Consider the following 17,491-nt stretch of genomic DNA (forward strand, 5'->3'; position numbering starts at 1 on the left):
GGCCGCTCACTGACATGAATGGCAGCACCCTGACCTAAAATGGTGGTCAAACCAAAATGGCGGCCTCTGTGCATGTAGGGGAAGGGCCTTCCGGGTCTGATGTATCTCCGGGTGAGCTGGAGGGAGCGGCCGGTCCTGCCAGCCAATCACAACAGAGCACATGACCAGAAGAGAGAGAGTCTTCCGGGGCCAATGGCCCCTGTGGCTGCTGGGAGGTGGTGGGACTATTTGTTTTCCCACCGGGTGGTTGATAACACCCTCAGGTTTGTGGTTGTTGCTCCGCAGTCGAGGCCTTTTGTGCTCCTCACACCACCCCACCAGCGCGTAGGCTGGAATGCACAAAGGGTTGGGAGGAGACACAGCCGGGAGAGCTGCCCCCCACTAACCAACAGGATGTTCCACACCGCATGACGTCGTGCTCAGCATATAAACTGGGGGAAGAAGAAGGAAAGGGGGACTTCTGGAGTTACGGCGTTTTTTCTTCCCGAGTAACCGTTCCGTGTGATGGAGCCCTGCTTTTCTGGAGATGGCTGAACATCTGCCTGCCCGTGGGAAGTCGTGAGGGAATTCCTTGATTTGCTTTGCCTGCGTGCGCGGCTTTTGCTTTACTTATGCACCTGTTCCTGTCTCAACTCACGAATTTCCTGACTTTTGCTCTTGTGATTCTCTCCCCCATCCAACTGGGAGGAGTGAGCGCGTGGCTGTGTGGTGCTTCGCTGCTGTCTGGGGTTAAACCACAGCACTGGTGCTCCCAGCCAGAACGAAAGTTTTATTAAAAAAAACAATCTCCAGCCACTTTGGAGCTACTGAAACTTATTTCACCTTCAGTGACACTTTCATTTGCAGCACTTTGGGAATTAAATAGCCACACCAACCTGAAAGTAATGGCTCCTGCCAGAGTTTAAACGTTGGGCAGTGGCGGCAGTGGAGCAGCAGTTGTTGCGGCATGTGGAGAGGACATCAAGGCTTGTGAGGTGCCCGGAGGTGCCTGAGGGTGTCTCTGGGCCCCTGGCACCTGTGGGCTGTGTGTGTGGAGGGACCAGCCGGCAGGCAACAGGTCTGGCAAGAGGGGTCAGCCGAGAGTTGTGCGGTGCATTGGCCCCCGCGGCCAGTTCAAACCACAGGACGCCACATATAACTGTTCCCTGAGGAGCAGCACGACGAGGGCGTGCAAACAGGGAGTGGTGTCAGCTGGGAGCAGTGCTACCCTTTGCCCGGCACTTTGCACAAGAAGGGCAGCGCACTCTGCCCATTGTCGGGCTGCTGCCTCCTCTGCTCCCCGGGCAGGCGTAGGCTGCAGCCCTGATGGTAACCCCCGCACGCTGGTGGCTGTGCAAGCCCACCCAGAAGCTTGAGGTCTCCAGTAATTTAGAATTAGAAGGACAACATCTTTCAAAGGATTTTCCCTTTTAGATGTAAAAGAGCCATTTTTCCTGGGAACTTCAAAGAGACTGTGTCCTGGTCAAAGAAAATGGTGTCCAGGCAGCACAAGTGCAAGGCGGAGGCTGAAATGCAAGCAGAAGCTCTAAAGGCTTCCTATGCTGTCACCTCCACCAAAACAGAACTCCCAAGGACTGAAATAGCTGTCCAGACCTCAGGTTGCATGGAGCTCCAGCACCTGGAAGTCCCCCTAGTAAGCAATGGCCATCATAGCTGCAAGTGTGCCCAGCTGGAAGAACTCCTCAAACCAGTAGGTGTGTTACCAGAGGAGCTCAACAGGCAGTGCAGTATCCGGGAACGTGAGGGAGAGATGGATGCGTGGTCCTGTGCGCTGTGCCACGCTGAGCACCAGCCCTGCCTTAATGCTGCCCAAGGGGAGGGTAAGCCTGAATTCCGCCTCAGGCTGACTGACACAAGTAAGTCCTGAGAGGAAGGAGATTGGTCCCTTGTCTCTGGTCAGGGCAGGAGGAACCTTCCCCTTCCACTGAAGTGCCCCTGTGTAGCAGATGTGATGCTCTGGGGATGGAGAATGAAGAGCAGGTGAATAATTGGCAGGATTCAGGAAAAGCCGACCGTGCAAAGTTGATCCACCCACCCACCCGCATTAGAACCAGTGCCACCAGAAAAGCACATAAAGTATTAGTAATTGGGGATTCCTTATGGAGAAGCACCGAAGCAACCATTTGCCTTCCAGACAGTCTCTCTAGAGAAGTTTGCTGCCTACCAGGAGCTCACATTTGTGATGTCATTGAGAGGCTGCTGAGCCTGGTGAACCCTACAGGTTTTCACTCACTCCGATTCCACATAGGGACTAATGCTATTGCCACAAGGAAACTGAGAACCACCAGAAGACACTACATGTCCCACAGAGCAATGCTAAAAGGATCAGGAGCACAGGTGGTGTTCTCCTCTCTCCTCCTAGTCAGAGGAAGGGGTTTCAGAAGGGGGAGACAAACCCAACAGGTGAATGCCTGGCTTTGTGGCTGCTGGTGTCACACTCAAGGTTTGGGCTTCAGTGATCATGGAGTGAGCTTTGAGTAGCTGGATCTTTTGGGAGCTGATGGGATTCACCTGACCAAGTGGGACAAGACGGTCTTCACCAACAAGCTCACAAGACTTCTTAGGAGAGCTTTAAACTAGGCTTAGTGGGGGAAGGGGGTGGAGTTTCTTGCTTGCAGAGAAGAGCCAGGGGCTGCTGATGTATTAGGAACCACCAGGGAAACCCCTGTGAAATGCCTCAAAGGAATTAGGGCATCTTTCTCTAAAAAGGTGACATGATCCATAGCACAGCTGAAATGCCTCTGTGCCAATGCAGGTGTGCTGGGTAACAAAGCGGAGGAGCTGGAAGCCCTGTGTAGCAAGAGAGCTCTGATCTGATTGCTGTCACTGAAATGGGGTGGGATGAGTCGCATGACTGGGGCACTGCAATCGATGACTCTAAACTGTTCATGAGGGACAGGCAAGGAAGGAGGGGCGGGGGGTTGCCCTCCATGTAAAAGACTGGATTGACTGCACAGAGCTGTCTTGGAAAACCAGCAATGAACAGGTTGAGAGCTTCTGGGTGAAAACCAGTGGCCAAGCAAACAAAGGAAACCTTGTGTCTGGTGTTTCCTACAGAGCACCTGCCCCAGGGGAGCCTGGTGACAACGCATTCTTACTTCAACTACAGGAAGCATCGTGCTCACAGGATCTGATCCTGCTGGGGGACTTCAGTCCTCCTGACATCTGCTGAACAAGGAGCACAACAAGCTGTAAGCTGTCCAGGAGACTCCTGGAGAGTGTCAAGGATAATTTCTTCCTTGAGGTGATAGACAGCCTGGCCAGAAGAGAAGCATCACTGGACCTGTTGCTCACCCACATGGAAGAACTAATTAGAGAGGTCCAGACTGATGGCAGCTTGGGATGCAGTGATCGTGCCCTGGTGGAATTAGCAGTCCTGAGGGGTACGGGCCTGGTGAAGAGTACCATCAGGAGCCTGAACTTTAGGAGAGCAAGCTTTCTGTTGTTTAAGGAGTTAGTGGATGGGCCCCCTGAGGAAACTGCCCTCAAAGACAAAGGTGCTGGGCAGAGCTGGCGGCTCTTTAAGGACGTTTTCTTCAGAGCGCAAGAGCTCTTGATTGCCACGTGTAAGAAAACATGCATACAAAGCTGGAGGCTGGCACAGCTTAGTAAGGACCTCCTGCTGAAACTACAGTGTAAGAAGGAAACACAGAGACAGTGGAAGCAGGGACATGTATCCTGGAAAGAATATAGGGATGCTGCCCGGTTGTGTGTGTGTGGGATCAGGAAAGCTAAGGCACAGCTGGAGCTGAATTTGACAAGGGATGTGAAGAATATTAGGAAGGCCTTCTATGGGTATGTTGGCCAGAAAAGGAAGTTTCAAGTGAATGTACCTGCCCTAAGAAATGGGACAGGAAAACTAGTGACAGCTGACATGGAGAAGGCTGAATTACTCAACAGGGGTTTTTTGCTTCAGTTTTCCCTGGCAGTCAGTCCTCCCCTGTCTGTCAAGTCCATGAGCTTCAAGGCAGGAACTGGGAGAATTAAATCCCTCCCATTGTAGCAGAAGATTAGGTTTGAGGTCACCTAAGGAACCTGAACATACATAAGTCCACGGGACCCAACTCAATAAATCCTAGGGTCCTGAGGGAGTTGACTGATGCAGTTTTCAAGCCATTCTGCATCATATTTCAAACATCATGGCAGTCAGACGGAGTCCCCAGTGACTGGAAAACTGGAACCATCAGGCCCATTTTTACAAAGGGTAAAAATGAGGACCCTGGAAACTGCTGACCAGTCAGCCTCACTTCTGTACTTGGTACAGTCAGGGAACAGGTCCTCCTGGAAGATATGTCGAAACCGATGGAAGGCAGGGTGGTGACTAGACAGCCCTCAAGGCTTCACCAAAGGCATGTTGTGCCTGAGAAATCTAGTGGCCTTCTAGAATGGAGTGACTGCATCTGTGGGAAAGGAAAGAGCAAGTAATGTCATCTACCTGGAGTTCTGTAAGGCCTTAGACATGGTGCCCCTCAACATTCTTGACAGTAAATTGGAGAGAAATGGATCTGATGGATGGACTGGTAGAAAGGTAAGGAGTGTGCTGGATGGTGGTGTCCAATACAGTCAATGGCTCAATGTGCAAAGTGGAAACCAGTAACAAGTGGTGTCCCTCAAGGGGACTAGTACTATTGAATATTTTCATCAATGACATAGAGAGTAGGATTGAGTGCACCCTCAGCAGGTGGGCAGATGACAGCAAGCTGAGTGGTGCAGTTGATAACGCTAGAGGGAAGGGATGCCATCCAGAGGGACCTTGAGCGACCGCAGGAGTGGGCGCATGTGAACCTGAAGAAGTTCAAGGCCAAGGGCAAGGTCCTGCAACTTGGTTGAGGCAATCGCCAGCATCAGTAGAGACAGGGATGAATGGATTGAGAGCAGCGCTGCAGAGAAGGAAATGGGGACACTGGTGAGGGAAAAATTGATCATTACCTTCCGATATGAACCTGCAGCCCATAAAGCCAACCGTATCCCGGGCTGTATCAAAAGAAGCGTGGCCAGTAGGTCGAGGGAGGTGATTCTCCCCATGCACTCTGCTCTTGCAAGACCCCACCTGGTGTACTGTGTCCAGCTCTGGTGTCCCCAGCACAAGAAAGATGTAGACATGTTAGCACAGTCCACAAAAATGATGCAAGGCCGAGAACACATCTTCCATGAAGAAAGGCTGGAGAGAGTGTGGGTTGTTCATCCTGGAGAAGAGAAGGCTCCAGGGACACCTTCTTGTGGCCTTTCAGGATATGAAGGGGGCTTATAGAAAGACAGATGTTTTACCAGGGCCGAGAGTGACAGGGCAAGGGGCGAGGGGGTTAAACTAAAAGAAGGAGGGATAACATAGGACATGAGGAAGAAATATTTTATGATGATGGTGGTAAGACAGGGGAATAGGTTGCCAAGAGAGGCTGTGGATGCCCCATCATTGGAATTGTTCAGACTCATGCTGGAAATTGCTTTTGGCAGCCTGATCTAGTGGAAGCTGTCCCTGCTGGTGGCAAGGGGATCGGATGAGACAATCTTTAAAGGTCCTTTTAACCTGAACCATTTGGTGATCTTTGGTGATACAGCTCTATGTCCTTATGACCTACATTCAAGGACACACATCCCACTGGTGGTTACCAGGGGTTGTTACTCAAACACTGAAGTGATCTCAAGAAACTCAGTTTCCCACAAGAGGACACTCCCAGGAGGGGCTGATGGCACTTGTGTTCACTCATGTTTGTTTCATCACACAGACGCAATATGTATTCCAATATCTGTAATGCAGAAATAAACTTCTGATGTAGTCACTCAGTGTCCCTCGGTGGAGGGAAAAAAACCTTTCTGAGCTGAGGTGAGTGGCTATTGCTGGCAGTGGCAGCCGTGAGGAGTTGGTTGGTGATGAGTACCCTGGGGCAGCTTCCCTGGTATGTCCAGGGACCATGACAAAGACCAGGTCCTGTTCTCCTGGTCCTTCATGTCTCTGCCAGAAGGCCTGGTTGTGTGAGAACACTGCGGTGTGCACCCACTCTTCACACACAGCTGAGCTCTGCACTGGCATTTTCCTCTCCCAGGCACTTTCCAGCTCAGCCCAGGCCCTCCCCTGCTCTCCCCACCTCCCCTGCCATCTTCCCAGCCCAGCAGAGCAGCCCAGTCTGGGCTGAACTCACAGCAGTGCCTGCCGCAAGGTGCTGCAGAGCGCTGGGCACTCAGCCCACAGCCCCACGGAAGGGCACAGCAGCTGCTGGGGACAGAGAGGGCTCTCAGCTTCCCCATCAGCCCCAGGGTAGCAGGCTGGACGTGGAAGGATGAAAGAGAGGTCTGTTTCAGTGCCTCTCCTGCTGTCAGGCCCAGGAGGTGCCCTTCACCAGCAGCCTGCAGCCCCCCTGTACCAGCCCCACTCCCCAGGACAGCAGGAGGGTCCTTGCCCTGGGGCTCCTTTTGCAGCTCCTGCTCTGCCAGCGGCACAGCAGCCTGCCCCAGTTGGACACATGGGAATGGGTCGCTCTTTTTCTTCATCCCCTCCACACACATGGTCTCCTGCTCCTCTCCTGGGACACCCCTGATCACAGAGAGCCTTTTCCCATGTGAGTGTGTCCGTGCTGGCTTGGCCGGCTCTTTTTGCACTCCTGCCCATGCTCCCCACAGGGCCCTGAGCTGAAAGTGCTGCTCTTTAGCGGGCGAGGACTGTGGTGCCCTGGGGCTACGGGGTGCCCCTGCACTGGCTGTGATGGTCAGGGTGGGAAGCAGACTCAGACGGACAGGGATCACTGCCGATGAGCCCCCTTCCAGCTTCCACTTCCTGATGGGCCTATGGCCAAGGAAGGGGCTTGGTAGGACCGTGGGGTATTTCCAGTGCCTCTGCGTTTGAGTGCTGCGCTAAATCTGGCGTGTGGTGTTTCAAAGAGGTGTCATGGTTTAACCCCAGTAGGCAGTGAAGAACCACACAGCCCCTGGCTCCCTCCCCGCTGGGTGGGATGGCGGAGAGAATCGGAAGGACAAACCTGATAAAAATCAAGGGTGGAGAGAAAGGCAGTTTAATAGGTAAAGCAAAAGCTGTGTGTGTATGCAAAGCATAATCAAGAACTCTTTCAGTACTTCCAAACATCAGACAGGTGTTCAGCCAACTCCAGGAAAGCGTAATGGTTACTTGGGAACACCATAATTCCAAACATCCCGCACTTCCTTCTTCTTTCCCCAGGTTGTATTGCTGGTCACGACGTCATATGGTATGGGATATCCCTCGGGTCAGTTGGGGTCAGCTGTCCAGCTGTGTCCCCTCCCAACTTCTTGTGCACCCCCAGCCTACTCGCTCTCAGGGAACTAAGAGGACCAGATAAAGCCTTGACGCTGTGTTACCCTGCTCAGCAATAGCTAAACTGTCCCCATATTATCAGCACTGTTTTCACTACAAATCCAAAACATATCCCCATACTAGCCACTATAAAAAAAATTATCCCATCAAAAGCCAGTACAACAGGGTATCATGAATCCCTCTCCAGTGGAAAATCCCCTGTCCTTCTGCTTGCTTACAGCCCATGCTGGGACTGCAGAGTCCGAGGAGATTCACCCTCAGCTCCAGGAAAGTTTTCAGAAACAGGGGGTTTAAAACTTGATTTTCTGCTGCCGCCTCTGTTTTGTTTCAACTACAGGGGGAATCTGGCTTCTCATGTACACCAGGTCACTGGGCAAGAAAATACACCTAACTGCTTAAGAAGTGAGATTAGGAATAATATTACCACAGGTCTAACAAAGAGAGAAACAGAGATAGAGAGAAGAAAGAGAGAAAGAGAAGAAAGAGAGAAAGAGAGAAAATATGAGAAGAAGGAAAAAAAAGGAAAGAAGGAAAAAACGAACCAATGAATGAATAAGGGAATGAGGGAATGAACAAGGAAATGAAGGAACAAAGGAGAGAAAGAAAAAGAAAGGAATCAAGAGAAAAAGAGCAAAACAGAGGAAGGATGGAGGCAATAAAGGGAAAGAAAGAAAAGAAGGAAGAAAAAGAAAGGAAAAGAAGAAAGAATATAAAGAAAGAAAAAGAGAAGAAAGAAAAAAAGAAAGTCCTTCAGTGGCTTCTGCAACTCGTCGTGTCGGATTCCACACAGCAGCCTTCCACTTTCGATGCTTTCCCACAATTCGGCAGGACCCATCAGTGAACAGGGCATGTTTCTTCTCATTTTCTGGCAGTTCATTATACGGTGGGGCCTCTTCTGCACGCGTCACCTCTTCCTCTAGTGATATTCCGAAATCTTTGCCTTCTGGCCAGTCCATGATCACTTCCAGTATGCCTGGACGACTGGGGTTTCCCATTCGAGTTCGCTGGGTGATCAGTGCAATCCACTTACTCCACGTAGCATCAGTTGCATGATGTGTGGCAGGGACCCTTTCTTTGAACATCCAGCCCAGCACTGGCAGTCGAGGTGCTAAGAGGAGCTGTGCTTCAGTGCCAACCACCTCCGAAGCAGCTCGAACCCCCTCGTATGCTGCCAATATCTCCTTTTCTGTTGGGGTATAGCGGGCTTCGGATCCTCTGTATCCCCGACTCCAGAACCCCAGGGGTCGACCTCGAGTCTCCCCTGGTGCTTTTTGCCAGAGGCTCCAGGTAGGGCCATTCTCCCCGGCTGCAGTGTAGAGCACATTTTTAACGTCTTGTCCTGCCCTGACTGGCCCCAGCGCTACTGCATGAACTATTTCCTGCTTAATTTGTTCGAAAGCTTGTCGTTGCTCAGGACCCCACTTAAAATCATTCTTTTTCCGCGTCACTTGATATAGAGGGCTCACAATCAGACTGTAATTTGGAATATGCATCCTCCAAAAACCCACAACACCTAAGAAGGCTTGTGTTTCCTTTTTACTAGTCGGTGGGGACATAGCTGCTATTTTATTGATCACATCCATTGGGATCTGACGGCGTCCATCTTGCCACTTTATTCCTAAAAATTGTATCTCCTGTGCAGGTCCCTTAACCTTACTTCGTTTTATGGCAAAGCCAGCTTTCAGAAGGATTTGAACTATTTTATTCCCTTTCTCAAAAACTTCTTCTGCTGTGTCGCCCCATACAATGATGTCATCAATGTACTGCAAATGTTCTGGAGCTTCACCCTGTTCCAGTGTGGTCTGGATCAGTCCATGACAAATGGTGGGGCTGTGTTTCCACCCCTGGGGCAGTCGATTCCAGGTGTACTGGATGCCCTTCCAAGTGAAAGCAAACTGTGGCCTGCACTCTGCCGCCAAAGGGATTGAGAAGAATGCATTGGCGATATCAATCGTTGCATACCACTTGGCTGCCTTCGACTCCAGTTCGTATTGAAGCTCTAGCATGTCTGGCACGGCAGCGCTCAGCGGTGGTGTGACTTCATTCAGGCCACGATAATCCACTGTTAGCCTCCACTCTCCATTAGATTTTCGCACTGGCCATATGGGACTATTAAAGGGTGAGCGAGTCTTGCTAATCACTCCTTGAGTCTCTAGTTGACGAATCAACTTATGGATGGGAATCACAGAGTCTCGGTTAGTACGATATTGCCGTCGATGCACCGTTGTGGTAGCAATCGGCACCTGTTGTTCTTTGACCCTCAACAACCCTACCACAGAGGGGTCCTCTGAGAGACCAGGCAAGGTGGATAACTGTTCAATTTCTTCTGTCTCCAAGGCAGCTATGGCAAAAGCCCACCGATATCCTTTTGGGTCCTTGAAGTATCCTCTCCTGAGATAGTCTATGCCAAGGATGCATGGAGCCTCTGGGCCAGTCACAATGGGATGCTTTTGCCACTCATTTCCAGTTAGGCTTACTTCAGCTTCCAGTACAGTCAACTCTTGTGATCCCCCTGTCACTCCAGAAATACAAATGGGTTCTGCTCCTCTGTAATTTGATGGTATTAAGGTGCATTGTGCACCAGTGTCCACCAGAGCCTTATACTCCTGTGGCTCAGATGTGCCAGGCCATCGAATCCACACAGTCCAATAAACCCGGTTGTCCCTTTCCCCCACCTGGCTGGAGGCAGGGCCCCTCTAATCCTGATCATAGTATGCGTTATTCACTTGTTGCAAAAATGATTTGGAAGTCCCTTCAAGAGGATCGGAGGTTAGATCAGGCCTTCCATTCTGTCTGGGGAACTGTCTGCTGGAAACAGGAGCTGCACTTTTTCTGGAGGGATCCCCTTTTGTGTTTGTTCTTCCTTGCAGCTCACGTACCCGTGTCCGTAGTGCTGAGGTAGGTTATCCATCCCACCTCCTCATGTCCTCTCCGTGGTCACGCAGGTAAAACCACAGGGTGCCTCGTTGTGTGTACCCCCTATACTCTTCCTCTTGAGTAGGGAAACGCCTGCTCCTAATAGCTGAGATGCTGGCCTGTACAGGTGGGGAGTAGGACATACTCTCTTCAAGTTGCTGGACCTTCTGGGACAGTTTCTCCACAGCTGAAACGAGAGGGGAAGATAGGCTTTCTTCATATTGACGGAGTCGTCCAGCCACCTCATCCACTGTTGGTCCCTCTTCACCTCTCCATTCCATCACTGCCAAGGAGTTGGCATATGATGATGGTGCGCTCCGTACAAACTTCCGCCATATGGGCCTTGTGCACTGGACTTCATCAGGATCTGTGGGTAACTGCGCATTATCTGGGTCAAAGTAAATCATCTCTCGTACGGCTAATTCCCTTAGGTACTGGATACCTTTTTCCATGGTGGTCCACTTGCTTGGACGACATACAACATCTTCACTGAAAGGATACCTTTCCCTTACACCTGCCAGGAGTCGCCTCCAGAGGCTGAGGGCTTGTGTCTTTTTCCCAATTGCCTTGTCAATGCCTGCCTCCCTAGACAAGGATCCCAGCTGCTTAGCTTCCCTGCCCTCTAATTCCAAGCTACTGGCCCCGTTATCCCAGCATCGGAGCAGCCAGGTGACAATGTGCTCACCAGGAAGTCGACTGAAATCTTTTCGCATATCTCGCAGCTCACTCAGGGATAGGGATCGGGTTATTACCTCTGGTTCTGTCTCTTCCTCCTGTTCCTTTGATGGCCCTGGTTCATCATCATCCTTTACTATGCGAACTGATTTCTTGGTGTATTTCTTCTTCTGTATAGGAGCAACTGATACTGGCACAGGTTGGTTGTCCGGTTCAGCTGCAGTGCCTGCCACTGGGGTTTGAGTGGCTGCATTGCCTGTCACCAGGGTTTGAGTAGCCACAGTGCCTGCCACTGGAGTTAGAGTAGCCTCATTGTCTGCCACCAGAGTTGGAGTAGGCATAGTGCCTGCCACCGGGGTTGGAGTAGGCTCTTTGTCTGCTGGTCTGGCTTTCCCCTCTTTCCCCTGAGGGTCCTGCATAGTACTGAGCAGTGTTTGGTAGATACTGGCCAGGGCCCAACACAGTGCCATAAGTTGTGCCTCTCTGGAATAGCCACAGCATTTTCCTTTGAAATATTCTATTACTTTATCAGGGTCCTGTAGTTGTTCAAGGGTGAAGTCCCAAGCCATTGGAGGTGAGAAGTTCTCTAGATACCTGCCCATGTTCTCCCACATCCCATGCCACCCCTGACTATCTGGCCTTGGGACAGATTTCTGAGTGGTAGTCTTAAACAGCTGTTTTACCCTAAAAAAAACTTGAAAAACATTCAGGAGACATAGCAATAGGAACACGCTGGTTTGAGCATCCCAAGGATATTCAAAATTCTCAAGAGGTGTTATACCTGGCCCAAAGGAGAAAAAGGAGGCAAAAGAGCTGGGGAAAGTATCTCCCCCTGTTTCTCCCATAGATTGGGTGTGATTATTGATAACTTCTGAGAGATGGGAACCAAGGTATGGACAGGACAGCAATACTACATAGAAACCCCAACAAAGCCACTTGAATAGTGATGTTGCCATATCATAAGCTGATATTGCACAGGACAGCAAAATTATAGTCCTGATCCCTCTCCCTGAGATAACAAACAGCATCACAGGGAGTACATACAGCATATAAGAATTTACATAACACAGCCATGTAAACAAACGAAGCAACATTGTAACCGGCAACTATTTAACTAATAGGAGAAATACATATAAGAAATCCGTTTTAACAAGCTCTGGTCAGATCTGTCGTTATTAAAACCCTTCGTGCCCCACGTTGGGCGCCAAAAAGGACTGTCGTGGTTTGGCCTCAGCCAGCAACAGAGAACCACGCAGCCGCTCACTCGACTCCCACAGCCGTGAAAAAAAAAAAGCAGAAAAGGGCAAAACTCGTGGGTTGAAATATTATAATTTAACAGAACAGACAAAGGGAAAAAAGAAAGAAAAGAAAGAAAGAAAAACAATAACACCGGTAAAGGAATACAAGAACGCGATTACAGTACCGCCGCGAAGCGCACCGACCGGACCCGCACTGCCGCAACCCACCCCCGAGTGGCGACTGACTCCCCCGCCCCGGCTAGCTCCTTTTATAGCGGGGCATGGGTCACGTGGTATGGAATACGTGCCTCCCCTGCCGGCTCCTTGGAAATTAACCCCATCCTTGCCGGAACCAGGACAGAGCAGAGCCAGTTCACTCCTCAGCCCTCGGGGAGAAGGCAACACTGGACTACACTCACAGTATCACAGTATCACAGTATGCTAGGGATTGGAAGGGACCTCAAAAGATCATCTAGTCCAATCCCCCTGTCGGAGCAGGAACACCTAGATGAGGTTGCACAGGAAGGCGTCCAGGCGAGTTTTGAATGTCTCCAGAGAAGGAGACTCCACAACCTCCCTGGGCAGCCTGTTCCAGTGCTCTGTCACCCTCACTGAGAAGAAGTTTCTTCTCAAATTTAAGTGGAACCTCTTGTGTTCCAGCTTGAATCCGTTACCCCTTGTCCTATCACTGGTCACTACTGAGAAGAGCCTGGCTCCATCCTCATGACATTCCCCCTTTATATATTTATAAACGCTAATAAGATCACCCCTCAGTCTCCTCTTCTCCATACTAAAGAGACCCAGCTCCCTCAGTCTTTCCTCATAAGGGAGATGCTCCACTCCCTTAATCATCTTAGTTGCCCTACGCTGGACTCTCTCCAGCAGCTCTCTGTCCTTCTTGAACTGAGGGGCCCAGAACTGGACACAATATTCCAGATGCGGTCTCACCAGGGCAGAGTAGAGGGGAAAGAGGACCTCTCTCGATCTGCTAACCACCCCCCTTCTAATACAGCCCAGGATGCCATTGGCCTTCTTGGCCACAAGGGCACAGTGCTGGCTCATGGTCATCCTGCTGTCCACCAGGACCCCCAGGTCCCTTTCCTCTACACTGCTCTCTAACAGGTAGCTCCCCATCCTATACTGGAACCTGGGGTTGTTTCTGCCCAGATGTAGGACCCTACACTTTCCCTTGTTGTATTTCATGAAGTTATTCCCTGCCCAAATCTCCAGCCTGTCCAAGTCTCTCTGGATGGCAGCACAGCCCTCTGGCGTGTCAGCCACTCCTCCTAGCTTAGTGTCATCAGCAAACTTGCTGATAGTACACTCAATTCCCTCATCTAAATCATTAATGAATATATTGAATAATATGGGCCCCAGTACCGACCCTTGAGGCACTCCGCTGGTTACCGGCCTCCAACTGGACTCTGCCCCATTGACTACGACTCTCTGGCTTCTCTCCTTCAGCCAGTTCGCAGTCCACCTAATTATCCGGTCATCCAGTCCACACTTCCTCAGTTTAGCCATGAGGATGCTGTGGGAGACCGTGTCAAATGCTCTACTGAAGTCAAGGTAGACCACATCTACCGCTCTGCCATCATCCATCCATCTCGTTATTTCCTCATAAAAGGCTATGAGGTTGGTCAAGCATGACTTCCCCTTGGAAAAGCCATGCTGACTGCCCCTAATAACCCTCTTATCCTTGATATGCCTTGAGAGGGCACCAAGGATAAGCTGCTCCATCAGTTTCCCAGGGATGGAGGTGAGGCTGACCGGTCTATAGTTACCCGGGTCCTCCTTCTTGCCCTTTTTAAAGACTGGAGTGACATTTGCTTTCCTCCAGTCCTCAGGCACCTCGCCCGTTTCCCAAGACTTGGTAAAGATGGTGGAGAGTGGTCCAGCAATGACTTCAGACAGCTCCTTCAGCACCCGCGGGTGCATCCCATCTGGACCCATTGATTTATGGATGTCCAGGTTGCTTAACTGGTCTCTGACCCAGTCCTCATCAACTAAGGCAAACCCATCCATTGACTTGACTTCATCTTCATCTGGGGTCTCAGCAGAACAGGACTCCTCAGGACAGCCCCCGACAGAGTAGACAGAGACAAAGAAGGCATTCAATAGTTCTGCCTTCTCTGTATCTTCTGTCACCAGGGCACCCACCCCATTCAGTAGTGGGCCTACATTGCCTCTGGTGTTAGTTTTATCTGCCATGTATTTGAAAAAGCTCTTCCTGTTGTCCTTGACCCCTCTTGCCAGGTTTAACTCTAAGGAGGCCTTAGCTTTCCTAGTTGCCTCTCTACATCCCCTGACAGCAGCCCTGTACTCCTCCCAAGCGGTCAGCCCCTCCTTCCATGATCTATAAACTCTCTTCTTCCACTTGAGCTTGCCAAGCAGTTCCCTGTTTAGCCACACAGGTCTCCTGGCTCCCTTCCTTGACTTCCTACGTGTCGGGATGCTCTGATCTTGAGCTTGGTAGAAGCAGTCCCTGAATGCTGTCCAGCTATCCTGGGCATCTTTACCTTCAAACAGCTTTGTCCACGGGATTTCCCCTAGTAATTGTTTGAAAAGGCCAAAGTTTGCCCTGCTGAAGTCCAGGGTTGCAATTCTGCTTGCTATTCTGCTTCCACCAGCCGAGATCATGAACTCCACCATCTCATGGTCGCTGCAGCCAAGGCAGCCTTCAACCTTTACTCCTTGCACCAGACCCTCCTTGTTAGTGAGGACGAGATCCAGCAGTGCACCTCTCCTAGTCGGCTCCTCCACCATTTGCATCAGAAAGTTGTCATCAATGCATTGGAGGAACCTCCTAGACTCACTTCCTCCCCACGCCCTACTCCCCTCCCCAGTAGGGTAGGGAGAAGAGGGAAGAAAGAGTTGAAAACCTCATGGGTTGAGATAAAGACAGTTTGAAAGAACAGTAATGGAAAGGAAAATAATAACGATAAAAGAATATACAAAAACCAAAAGTGACACAATACACTTGTTTACCACCCGACGCCCAACCCAAGCAGCGATCACAGATTCCTGCTGCCCGCCAACCCACCATTTATATACTGAGCATGATGGTATGGAATATCCCTTTGCCCAGCTTGTCCCTCTCAGTTTCCATGGGGAACTGAAAAAGTCTTTCACTTAATATAAGCATTACTGAGCAACAACTAAAACAAAATGTGTTATCAACATTATTCTCATACCAAATCCAAACCAGAGCAGCTTCTAGGAAGAAAAGTAACTCTATCCCAGCTGAAACCAGGACAACTCCCAGGTAGCCCTTGCCTTGATGGGCTTCTGGAGAAGTCCCCTCTGAAACCTCTTGGGGTGATGTGGAGCTGTGAGCCAACCTGACCCATGCAGCAGCCTCTCCACAGCAGAAGGACCCTGCCCTGCCCTGCCGGGGGTCAACCCTTCGACCCACAGCTTCTGCCACAGGCTGTGGGGCACTCCCTGGACAGGCTGAGTGCTGACCCTGGCAGGCGGCAGCGTCCCTGCCCCGGCACGCGGTCCCCTGGGGTGCAGGGACCCTGCTGAGAAGGACAGCCCTGGGCACCTGTGCCTGCACACACACCTTCACAGCCCTGACGCCGTCCCCGGGTGAAGGCAGCCATCGTGCCCATTCCCTCTGATGGTGCAGCAGAGGATCCCTGCTCTGGAGCACGTCCTCCTCCTCTACACTGCAGCGAGATCCCGTAGGTTTTGGGCTATGGCAGCTTTAGGAGATCCCTGCAGGAGCTGCGGCTGCATTGCCCTGCAGCCAGAGACTTACCGTGTCAGGGGCTGTGGAGATTTCTCTCTCTGTGAGCTCTCAGTGTCCTCCCGCTCCCAACTGCCTTTAACCCCTCTCTGCCTCGCTCGTCTGCCCTCGGACCCTGCCCTGCTGTGCTTTGCAGAGGAGCTCCTCCTGGGCAGAGCTGTCTCTCTGCAGCACGCCCACTTGCCATGAGCTCCTCCCTCCCAGGAGCCTGGGCCAGTTTAGCGGCAGAGGAGCAGCCCAAGGCATTTTAATGACCTCTCTGGTGATTTTGGTGCTGAGTCCATGAACCTCAGACACAGAGGAATCTGAAGAAACCTCTCAAGAAGTAGAAGTCAGATGTTAACTCCGAAGTTTCTTGGAGTGTTAATGGGTCCCTCTGAGAGCCATTACTGCCAAAGCCTCCCTGGGGGCTTGTTAACAATCTTTGAAAAGTTTTACAAAGTTGTGTGGTTCTTTAAAAAATTGTTAAAAACTGTTGAACCACACGACTCTCACAGAGTTTCCTCTTTTGGGCTTCCCATCCCTGTGCCATCAGGAGCACCCAATGGCATTCTCTCTCCTGCCTTCGTACCTGGTGATGTTAGTGGGAAACCTGCTGATCATTTCCCTCATTCTTGCTGAAGGAGACCTCCACAGGCCCATGTATTCTTTCCTCTATAACCTCTCCCGTGTGGAGAACTTCATCACGACATCCATCCCAGCCAAAGCCATCGGAAACTGGCTGATAGGGAGCAAAGCCATCTCCTACGCAGGCTGCTTAACTCAATGCTACTTCCTCTGCCTTCTGGGCTGCACCGTGTTTGTGCTTCTGGTTGTCATGTCCTACGACCGTTATGATGCCATATGCCACCCTCTTCAGCAGCCTGTGCTCATGAACAGTCAGCTTTACCTTCAGCCCTAAAGGTGGGCTTGTGGACTGCAGGCTTCCTGGCCATCCGTGTCTCCACTGTCCCGGTTGCCAGGCTGCCCTTCTGCAGGGTATTGAGCACTTCCTCTAGGACAGTGTGCTTTTGATGAAGTTGTCCTGTGCAGAAACACAGATTATTGAGCTGATCACCTTCAGAACCTCATGCATCATTCTCCTTGGCTCCCTGGGCATGACAGCAAGGTCCTACCTGTACATCATTAGTGCCATACTTTGGTTGTAGTCAGCTTCCTCATGGCAAAAGGCATTCTCTGCATGTTTCTCTCCCTTCATCCTTGTCATCTTGGGCTACAGTAGCTGCATCTTCCTGCACGTCCAGCCTTCAGATCACCACATTTTCTATAACAGGGCAGTGTCCCTTCTCAAAACAGTCATAACTTCTTTGATGAGACCCTTTATTTCCAGCCTGAGGAACCAGCAGATGAAAGATGGTCCCAAGGTGAGCTTGAAGAGAAGTGTGATAATCTTCAGGAAACAGGAAATCTTCTTTTCTGTCTAAGAAGAGATGTTTTAAGTGTATGTGGAAGGGAGAAAGGTGTGGGGAGGGCAAACACATGATTCATAGAATCATAGAATGGTTTAGGTTGGAAGGGACCTTAAATATCATCGAGTTCCAACCCCCCTGCCATAGACAGGGCTACCTCCCACTAGACCAGGTTGTCCAAAAGCCCAACCAGCCTGGCCTTAAACATCTCCAGTGA

The 17,491-nt window shown here is 50.9% G+C and overlaps 1 pseudogene across 1 annotated transcript; it reads left to right on the plus strand.

The window, feature by feature from the left end:
* The first annotated feature begins 1,471 nt into the window (after positions 1-1,471).
* On the plus strand, positions 1,472-17,289 carry LOC309683933 (olfactory receptor 6M1-like; annotated as a pseudogene). The gene is made up of 2 exons: positions 1,472-1,856; positions 16,363-17,289. The product of its transcript is annotated as an olfactory receptor 6M1-like (transcript).
* The last annotated feature ends 202 nt before the right edge of the window (positions 17,290-17,491 follow it).

This window comes from Vanellus vanellus, assembly GCF_965231255.1.
Source record: "Vanellus vanellus genome assembly, contig: HAP1_SCAFFOLD_35, whole genome shotgun sequence".
Taxonomy (NCBI): domain Eukaryota; kingdom Metazoa; phylum Chordata; class Aves; order Charadriiformes; family Charadriidae; genus Vanellus; species Vanellus vanellus.